Raw genomic sequence first — 9717 nt, 5'->3', positions numbered from 1 at the left:
ATTATATCACCACACATTTTGAATATCTACTGGTTTTACCCCTACAGTCACAAGTATATATATATAGCCCCTGGTATATTGGATTTTCCCTTTATTCATGGACTTAAAGTAAACCTGGGATTCCTCTACGCTCTCTGACTAAGGTCTCATGGTCTTGTCAAGAGCAGATTGTGAATGAGAGTTGAGGCTGTCTGTGATAGCATGGGCTTAATTTCAGGCAGATGCTACAACCATATGCCAGGTGACTTTAGTTATAACTTCTGTCCTCTGTTCTCTCTTTTATCTCTCTTCTGTCATCTCCTCATCCCCCACCTCAAACACATATGGTCTATCATATGAAGAGTCTTGCATTCAAGAGTAGCTGAGTTATGAATATAAAGGGTGAGAGAACTAAATATGTTTTGGATTTGTCCATTGCTACTCCACACATGTTGCTGCTGTTTTATGTATTTTGTATTACATGTGTGTCCTAAGATTGCCATTATATCTACTGTGTGTACTGAATGTGTGTATGTTTGTATGTGTGCATGAGTGCATATTTGCTGTAAGTAGATCAGCAACACTGTCATGCTTAGAACAAAGGCAACATTTGCTTGAGCTAAAAGCAGACTTCAAAGAGGCTATCAAGAGAAATTAGTGAAGTTCAGCTTTACTACATTAGGCTCAGATAAGATACTGACCACCTGTGCATCCAGTGAATTGGAATAAGCAAGCTGTAGCTTGGTTCACAAATAGCCTAAAATTGCAGGTGTCCATTCACAGATGTCTGGTTGAGCTCAGTCACAGCTTTGTGGATTAGTTCAGTGGCATGCCGTACACCAGAACAGAAGCTAATGTGAAGAAACAGCTCTGTCCGGAGTCTATGTTCATGTATAGTCATGATCCATATGTAACACTAATAAAGACAAATGATGCTTAAAATCAAATAAAATTTCAGCATTCATCCTTTTTTTTAATTATTATTTAAAAAATTTTTTTAACAATTATTCCACTATAAACCACAATTTGACATGGATTCTTATAATCTTCAGACCTTGTTTCATATCATAAATTTGTTGGCTTGTCCATGGATACAGCTACAGGCAGAGAGTGTGTGTGTTAAGGTTTGTACATCTTGCAGTACATCTGTTGCTTGTGCATTTTGCTGTACAAAATCCATGCCATCGTTATAGGATTTGTTTTTCCATTGCAGATGGTCTCATGCACATGTTTTCTTCTCATTGGCCTAAGATTCAGAGCTGCTACCGATACACCACACACCGTCTCATATAAAAGGCAGCTTCTCTCCTTCTCTCCCAGCTTCTCTGTTCCACCTCTGCACAGCAAAGCAGAGAACAGGAAAGACAACAGAAGTATGAGGAGAGGGGGATGAGCAAAGTCATTCTGCAGAGATGTACTGAAAATGCTCTTGAAGCTGCAAATGTACACCGCAAACAGGTAAGTAATCTCTGCTCGAATTAATTTCATCTTGCTTGCTTACCTTTTTTTGGTCAGAAAAAAATCCCTTAATGAAAAAACATTTACTAAAACAGGCAGCACATATTGGCAGCATGTATTAAAATGTTTGGCAAATGGAATAAGAGAATACTATTTTGTGTTTGCACAACATCTACAGATAATAAATCTTTTTTTAAATAAAAGTTTTTTTTTCAAATAGCAATACAGTCCAGTGTGTTTTACCAAAATGGAATCCCTGTAGTAATTTTTCTGGTATCCAAAAAAATTAAATCATAGTAATAAAAATGCATTTCTATTTTTATGTGTAAGTTTAAAATATGAGTTACCTTCATGTAATTAATTATATCATCTATTTTTTATCTTCCATTTATACCATGGAAATAAATATATTTTTATGCACTGAAGATAAAAGTTATGTCCATATATTTAAAAAAAATCTGTTATTATATGTTTTATAAAACCTTGAATGAGATTCTATTTTTTTGACAGTGTAATTAATTACAAAATTTTTTTATCTCAAATATTTCAGCACAAACGCAGTAATGCTGTAAAATCCAAATGCAAGGAACCTACCTCTGATATAAGCATTAATCAAAAGAAAAACTAATGAGAACATGACATGTTTTGATTTATACTGTATTTGGCGTATTTAACAGCCATGATACATTTTTCACCCAGCAGAGGGCAGTGCTGCACAAACTCCGATCTAAAACATATAAAAACACTTCTTTACTCATAGTGGATTTACTTAATAAGCTTTTGAAAGAATATATATTTGTGTCTAGTTGTCATTATCCATGTATTACGCAGTTATTTTCCATGTTGTAAAATTGTAATTTTGTAGTTCAGATGTGGTTATCCTAGTGGATAAGGTGTTGGACTACTGACTGGAAGGTCATGAGTTCGAATCCCAGGTCCAGCAATCTGCCACTTCTGGGCCCCTGAGCAAGGCCCCTTAATGCTCAGTTGAATAAATAAATTGGTAATCACTCTGGATAAGGGTGTCTGTTTTGCATCATATTGCATGTACTGTAGTTATACTGTCATTGAAGGAAAACCAATTAAAAGGTTATATAAACGTCATTACAAATACAGGCAGCAAATAACAAGTGCAGATCACACAGTAACCCTGAACTTACCCCTTGTTTTCCCATTTGGATAGATAATACATTTTATTTCCTCTTCACACAATAAAACCACCCACAGAAGCTTATGGGTGGCAAATGCTGTAAATGTAAATGTAAATGTTATGCACCTCCCAGAAGCACCTGTTTGCTTCTATCCCTATAAATCTTAAAGAATTAGGTCCCTTAGCAAATTAAATGAGTGGTTGAAATCCTTGTGCCAGTGGGGGTTTACAGAATGCATGGCCTGTGACTGTAATTCCCTAACCAGGATCACTCGAAAGATAAATATACTAGTCCTCACAACAAGCACATGCTGCTCTCTAGATGACTTTTCATGCCCTACCTACAGTGAGGGGGAATATTTTTTCATATACTTCTAATGCATACATTCATTTAAAATTTTACACTTAAATAGAATACACAAATTTACACAAAAACTAAAATATAACTCAGGTATCAATTCCAAATCAATTGATGCAAAAATAAATAAATAAATAAAAATAAATTATTCCTTACCATAAATGTGTGGGAAATGCAACTGCAGCTTTGCAAAAATACTAATGTTGGTACTTTTGTAGTGTGTGAATCCTTTTTCAGCTTCGCTTTCTGAGCACATCTTTGTGTTTATAAATAAATATTGCTTTGTTCATATTTATTCCACAGTCAAAGGACATTAGACAACCATTTGAAAGCACATATACATTAATTTTAGAACATTTCCTTCCTTTTTCTGCTTCTATCTAGGGTCACGACAGCAAATCACTGGTGTGCATATTTGATTAGGCACAGGTTTTGTGAGAAGTTTTATTATCTGGACTGGAGCTGGGCAACAATGTTTTAGGATTTGCTCAACTCATCGGAAAATGTCCCCCATCCATCCACCCATTCTCTACACCATTATCTTACAGGGTTGTGGGAAACCTGTTGCCTATCCCAGTAGCCTCAGGGCACAAGGCAGGGTACACCCTGGAAAGGATGTCTGTCTATCTCAGGGCACAATCTCACACACACACTCACACAACCATTCAACACACTATGGACAATTTATAGATACCAATCAGCCTACAACTCAGCCTACAGCCTTTGTACCCTAGGAGGAAGCTGCAGAAAGCCCCGAGGGTTGTATCCTGACCAGATATGACTTGTCAATGAAACTGAATTTATTTGGACTTGGAGATTGTTACCTTGTATTCAGTTAGTAAGGTATCTTTACAGGCTTCATCATATATTTTGACAATTCGTAGTTATTGAATTGTCCTTGGAAGGCAGGCATGAAGTTCTAAGTAAATAAACCTAAATCTAAGTCTGGAGGCTGAATAATTAAATATCCTAGTTTGGATTTCTTTGATGGGACAATTATATTTGTATATTGTATCATGATTGCATCATGATCATGTAATAAAATGGATTGTATTTCAGAGCTGGCTATAAATCTTTTGGTGCCACCTATTGATCCTGTCATTTTTTTTAAAATTTGTTTTGTTTTTTTGTTCTTAAGCTAATTTTGCCTCCAGAATAGTACAGAGCTGTAGCCTTAAATGAAATTGTATCTGACATCTTGGGTGATAAAGAAAATGTCTGTTTGGTAAGAAAATCAACCAACAAAAACGTTTGTAGATAAAAAGTTTACAGAAGCCATAATGTATTGGCAATGTTTGTCATTTGCAGAAGGTTCTCTCGGGTAAACAGCAGAATTGTTTTACATGAATTAAAAATACCTGATCCTAATTCTCAGTTGGTTACCAGTCCATACCGTATTCAGATTTGGTTTGTTAATGCAGCAAGTGAGTTTGGTGCCCAAAGCATGTATGTTGTAGGCCCTGATCTGAGGGCACATATAGCTCATATAACTACCAAGAAAGAAGCTCCTGGCAGATTGTTTCCATATGTTTTTTCAGAGAAATCTTCATAGTGTCAAATGTGATATCAGCAGATACCTAATAATTGTTTTTAGTGGCATACTTTGCTGGAGTTCAGTGACTCAAAGTCAATTCTAAAAACACAGTTATATAGGTCCTCTCAGTTACCTGGGCTGTTGAATCAGGAGAAGGTCCTTTACAGTACACTTTCTTTGAATTACATACAAGGATATTGTCCTACTACTTTCACAAGCTACAGTATCTTCACAAGATGGGCTGTGGACCTCTAGTGGCAAAACAGTGTAGATCCATTTGACATTTTAAGCAGTTACCCAAAAACACTGCTGGTCTTGGTGCCCTTAGCAGGCTTCCTCCTTCACCTGAACCATATTCCAGCTCTCTTCAAAGCATCACATGTACCTCTGGTTTATATACTTTCTTTATTTACTTTCCGTATTCTTATTACCTTGAGGTTGCAAGGATGACATGAAAGGTATTTACCAATTAGATACCTATTTTCACTGAAATATGACTTATTATTATGAATTCTTCCATTTTGTATCCATTGTTTCCAGTATTGGTTTCAGAACCACAGTGATCTTGACCAAGATACAGAAGTTACTGTATATGAATGAATGAATTAATATACACATAAGTAGGCTGTTAACAGTTAATTATTAATGTGATGATATTTTAGTATACACAGTAAAAACAGTACTAGCTTGTTTTTACCATTACTTTGCAATGTCCTACACAATGAAAGTGATAGTAGTCACCTCCCTGGCTAGTGACAGTTGATGTTGGTGAGTTGTTTGGATTGCAGAGTGTGTGATGTAACTGTTTAAATAAATCAGGTAACTGGGTCTAGTGTAATTGGATTAGCACAAAGCTTTGAAAGTTATTTCAAGTGGCTTTTTAAATGCGTTGTGGAAGTATACTAGCACAAACAGTCTTCATGTGACCTGCTGACTGTACACATGATTGTTGGTCTGTATTATATGGTTTATTTCCAATACTTTACCAGGCTATCAGAGAGACAGAGAACAGAGAGTTAGGTTTAAATCCAGTCTATCTCTAAAGATTGGTGTGATGGCAAGAGGTTGTACTGGGTACAGTGCAAAGTATTTTGGTTTGAAGTATACAGGCTGGGAGAATCAATGTTTAGTAGATAGAAACAATTTTACATGCCCAGAAACTTTTTGGCCATTGACTCACCAGCTGGCATTGATATACACATAACAATTGATAGCCTTCACTGGACATAGACCTTGTCTGGACTAATTTTCATCATCCAGTTAATAGGTATATTGGTATACCACAGTGTCAACATATTTCATGCTACGTTTGGTCTCCAACCCAGACATATAATTCACTGCCTTGACTGACTAAAACATTGGCCAATAACCAATAAAAAAAATCTGTCAATAACCAATAAATAAAACTCATAGCTGTAGATGTTGCCAACTGTGTGACTGCCCTGTCTATGAACTACACTGGTCAGTGAGTTGTCTGATGTTTGCCAACAGATCAATTTCAACCTTAGCTAAACTACCTCCTTGTAAATTTGCCAATCCTTGTGATTGTGGACAGAAGTGAGACATTGACTGTAATTATCTTTAGTCCTATCACTTCCACATGCAAGATTAAGGCAAGTCTATAGTTTTACAGCAATTGCAGGATGCTCTTATCTCAAGCAACTTACATTTATACAGCTGAGCAATTGAGGTTTAAGGGCCTCGGTCAGGTGCACAGGAGTGACAGATTGGGATCTGAACTCATGACCTTCTGATCAGTAGTCCAACACCTTATCCACTAAGCTACCACGTCCCCACTTGTATTATGTCCTGTTGATTCTGTCCCCACAGCAGCCAATCATCCAGAAATGGAGGTAAACTCAGACCCATGGAATTGCAAACCTTGGTTCCCAAAGCTATATAAAACAACAAGGGATGTCACTCTACTAATGTGATGGCAAAGAAATTGCCCGTATCCTACAGCAGTTATATCAGCAGTTATATTGTGAACATTCCTCCTTCAGAGCTAAGGTCACAATGGTTAGATTTCTTGGTTTAGAAGAATGAATCGCAGATATATTAAGAATATATTTAGACTACTTAGATTCTGCCTGAATTATGGATAATAAATTATTTTGAAAAGCGTCTTGCATGATGCTCTGGAGCATGCATTATCACCTGTTTCTACATTAGTGACAGGAACCTTATGCCCTAAAAATGTCCAGTTTGTATTAAAGATACAAAGGTGGTAACAATCTCATGCTCCAGCTCCTGTGTGCTAAAGACCTACTGTATACTACCTGATAACCTTTTGAAAGGTATTTTCAGTCTAAGATGTGTGGTGGATTACCACTATATTTAGCTGTGGATTGTGTTTGTATCTCTGTGTAGCTTATGGTGTTAAATTGTGCAGTGTAGTCTGCTATAAACCATGAATATCCCCTTTACACATTCATTTATTAATAGCAGTAACTTAAGCAGACAACCCCCAACTGTTCTGAACATTGTGTATCCCTAAGATGAGTATCTCAGTAAATTTGTAGCCGGTGCAGGGAAGAAACTGTCTGTATCTGTGTTGGTTGTTACTGCAATATGACTGTAAAAAACTCCTGCAGGTGGTACCTAGAGTATAGTCTGATATTGATAAACGTTTTACATAAAACTTTCCAGATATTTAATTGTTAGTTAATTGTTCCCTACTGACACAATGCACTTAGGGATTCCTTAACACCGAAATATCTCAATAAACAGCATCTCAACAGTTTCTATTGGGGCCAGTGGGCCAGTGTGATCAATTGTGGTTTGAGGAACAAAACAAGTATGTAGGCTTTTGAGGATTAATCTATGATAAAAACAAATAGTTTGCACCTGGAGATGTCAAAATTCAACAGCAATGAGGGACCACAGCCAGCATGGAATGAGCAGGGGTTCTAATTGTAGAAAGATGGCAACGGAACAAAGAACAAGCAAAGGTAGTCTTGGTGTTTAGTCCTTCTCAAATTTTCAAAATCTTGTACTCAGTAAGATAAATGGATGTTTTGCTTAGTGACATGACGACAGAAAACTCAGGCACTAATAATTTCTTCTGTATCTGTTGGGAATAAAGGCATGGGATATCTGTATTTTGCTGATAGAGTTTAAATCTTGATAATCAGTAGCTTCATGCTTCATGTCCATTGTCTCTGAAATGGAAAGAGGTATTCTTTACTTTGAGGACAAGTAGAACTAAGTAGTCCTGAGTGTCATGGTGATGAGAAGACACCTTAGCTTTCATTTTTTTAAAATGAATACTTCAGACAGGCCACTATGGATGGAGAGAATATGGATAGTGTTATCCATTAAGGGCCTTTGACCTAAAAACATTTCAGTGAAGATTAAGAAATTGGGTTAACTCTGATGGCTTTATGCTTTTAGTTCCTCCATCACTCCACAGGAACATTGGTTTGAGCTAAACATTTATAACCTTTAAAACAAGGGTTTCTATGGGATTGTTTATGGTTGTCCCAAGTAAATAGATATGTTTTGTGTGTTGAAGCCATACAATGCATCATTAACCTGGATCCTTCTAAGGATGGGCTATTAAAGGGAACTTGTGCATCAGTTTATTTGTATTCTTGTATTTTGTACAGACTTGAATTAATTAGTTATTGGTGATGAAACTGTGCTGTAGACATTGTGAATGATATTTCCATGAGTCTCCTTCAATCATGCCAACTGTTGCACCACAGGTGCTTGGTATTGTAGTAGACAATTGTTGTTTTAAGTTATATTGCATATATTTTTGTCATGCAACACTTTTGAAATGTTTATAGCAGAGCAAAAACTCACGTGTACCTTTTTAACCAGCCTGTTCCTGACTAATGAGACTATCTGTAGCTCAGTGTGTCATGTAAGAAACCTTTTAGTGCAGTACACTGTGTGAGGATTAAAGGGATGGAAGATTATCTGTGTGTGAGAACACATGTGCAGGATTAGAGTAATTTAATGGGTCTGTGGGTTAGTGTGTCAGTGTTTCAGTGAGTCACTAGGTTTCCCTGGATTTCACATGTCTTTATATTAACCACACATTGCAGTCCCTTTCCTGTTGCATATATTTTCACACTCAAAATGTGGACGTATCCTTACACAGATATACCTAGACAAACCTGCACACTAATGTAAAAAAAAATGCATGCATACCTCTTTCTCTACCTTACACTATGTATATTGTGTCTTATTGAAAGGCAGTTGCCCCACAATGGATTGGTGCTCTAACCCCATGGTCCTGCAAAAGGCTCCAGATATACAGCATACCTTGTGAGAATTTGCAAGATGTGTACTATTTTTTAAAGAAATCATAAGTGATGAGGCAAAAAGTTCTTATAGAACTCAAGTTAATATGTAGGACATAACAGAATGGCACAATCATCAAACAAATTCTAACAAAAAAGAAAAGGAAGAATCCCTGTTTAAAACGTTGCATACCTTTAGTTCTAAATATTGTATATTGCCCGTTTAGCATTAATGATGCCATTTAGTCTTTTTTAATAATGGTGCATTAGGTCCTAAAGTGGTATATATTCACATTCTTCTTGGCAAAATGCCTCCAGTTCCTTTTGGGTGTCTTGCACAACCTGCACATCTCCCCAAAGTGGATCAATGATATTGAGGTCAGGAGACTGTGATGGCCACTTCAGAACAGTCACCTTTTTCTGCTGTAGCCATTGGAGGGACAATCTTGCCTTGTGCTTTGGATCATTGTCATGTTGGAATATCCAAGTGTGTCTCATGTGCAGCTTTGAATCTGTAGAATGCAAATTGTCTGGCAGTATTTTCTGATAACATGCTGCATTCATCTTGCCATAACTTTTTACTACCTTCCCTGTACCAATGGAGCGCACACAGCCCCAAAACACAAGAAGTCCACCACCATGCTTTGGATTAGATTAGATAGATTAGATTCAACTTTATTGTCATTACACGTGTACAATTGTACAAGGCAACGAAATTCAGTCTTGCATCTAACCAGAAGTGCAATAAGCAGCGAGTGCAAGCTGTACAGTATGAACAAGATAATATACAGATGAATATGCTACAGACATGATATACAGAGTGTTATGTATTATATATTATATTGACAAATGTATGGGTGCTATTGACAACGGGGTGGGGGTCGGGGTGGGCGGTCACCAGGAGGCAGACTTCAGTAAGGAGACAGCCCTAGGCAAAAAGCTGTATCTCAGTCTACTGGTTTTTGTCCGGAGACTCCTGAAGTTTCTA

Source organism: Tachysurus fulvidraco, chromosome 5, assembly GCF_022655615.1.
Source record: "Tachysurus fulvidraco isolate hzauxx_2018 chromosome 5, HZAU_PFXX_2.0, whole genome shotgun sequence".
In the NCBI taxonomy this organism is placed as follows: Eukaryota; Metazoa; Chordata; class Actinopteri; order Siluriformes; family Bagridae; genus Tachysurus; species Tachysurus fulvidraco.
Note: the sequence above shows the minus strand (reverse complement) of the source record.